Source organism: Cicer arietinum, unplaced genomic scaffold, assembly GCF_000331145.2.
Source record: "Cicer arietinum cultivar CDC Frontier isolate Library 1 unplaced genomic scaffold, Cicar.CDCFrontier_v2.0 Ca_scaffold_2828_v2.0, whole genome shotgun sequence".
NCBI classification, from domain to species: Eukaryota; Viridiplantae; Streptophyta; class Magnoliopsida; order Fabales; family Fabaceae; genus Cicer; species Cicer arietinum.
Window position 1 is genome coordinate 1,011 of NW_027336477.1, and position 1,010 is coordinate 2,020.

Genomic DNA, 1,010 nt, shown 5'->3' on the forward strand with positions numbered 1-1,010 from the left:
CCCCTCCTAAGTGCAATGGAGGTCACTTGCCTAAGCCATGGGCCTTCTTGATCACCCATTGACTCCATCCAGGTAAGTATGTTGCACAGTAACTCACACTTATGTCTTATTTCTCTTGCTCCATACTATTCGCTATATATATCTGATGTGGGACTAAAAAATGTATTGTGTGCACAATTGCAGTTAAGGGCAGCTCATAATTTTTTAAACTTCTTCAGCGTGTTCTCACTCCCCCAATTGGCAAATCCTAAGTGAGTTATTTAAAAGGATTTGTGGAGTTGTATGGTTGAATCTGAATTGTTAACGTTATGTTTTGCTTTTTCTTTCATGGTCATTAGCTGAGATGCAATTAATTACAACGAAGGTTAATGTTATGTTCCATGGGTTCACTTGTCATTCCCCTTATTCTTAAGGTCTGCGTTGTTAAAACTATAATTAATTATCTAACTATTTCTATTTCCTTTCTCTGTTGCACATATATCTTGTTTCCTATTTTTAAATGGTCACTAATAATGTTTTTTACGCATTTGTTCAACTTAGACATTGTCACCCTTCTTGTTACTTAATTGAATATCTGTTTTTCATTAGATTGATAACTACGCAAAAAATATAAATGTAATTTTTTTTTAAATGGCGTTTGAAAAGGAAATATAATTTATGTATATTTTGTTTCAGCAATGCTTAATGGTTACGAAATTATATTCCATGGGAAAAACACACACAGTAGAAGCGAGTAAACTAATGTTTTGAATTTGAACGGTTATTAAACATTAATTACATTATAAATATGTTTTCAGGGGAACTATAAAATTATTTGAAGTTTATAATACATGAATTTATTGACAATCATATATCCAAACATCTAAGGTTATTGGTGACCCAAATTTCATTTGATGCAAAGAGTGTTAATAAATTGAAATAGACAATTCTTTTTCGTAAACGAGTTAACTATTATGGGCTACGAGAGTAATTTTTAAGGATCAAAAATTAAAATTTTCTATTTATTAAAA

The 1,010-nt window shown here is 30.7% G+C and overlaps 1 pseudogene; it reads right to left on the minus strand.

Moving 5' to 3' along the window:
- LOC113785080 (U1 spliceosomal RNA) overlaps nucleotides 1-80 on the minus strand; it is a 134-nt pseudogene extending 54 nt beyond the window's left edge.
- Nucleotides 81-1,010: the final 930 nt, after the last annotated feature.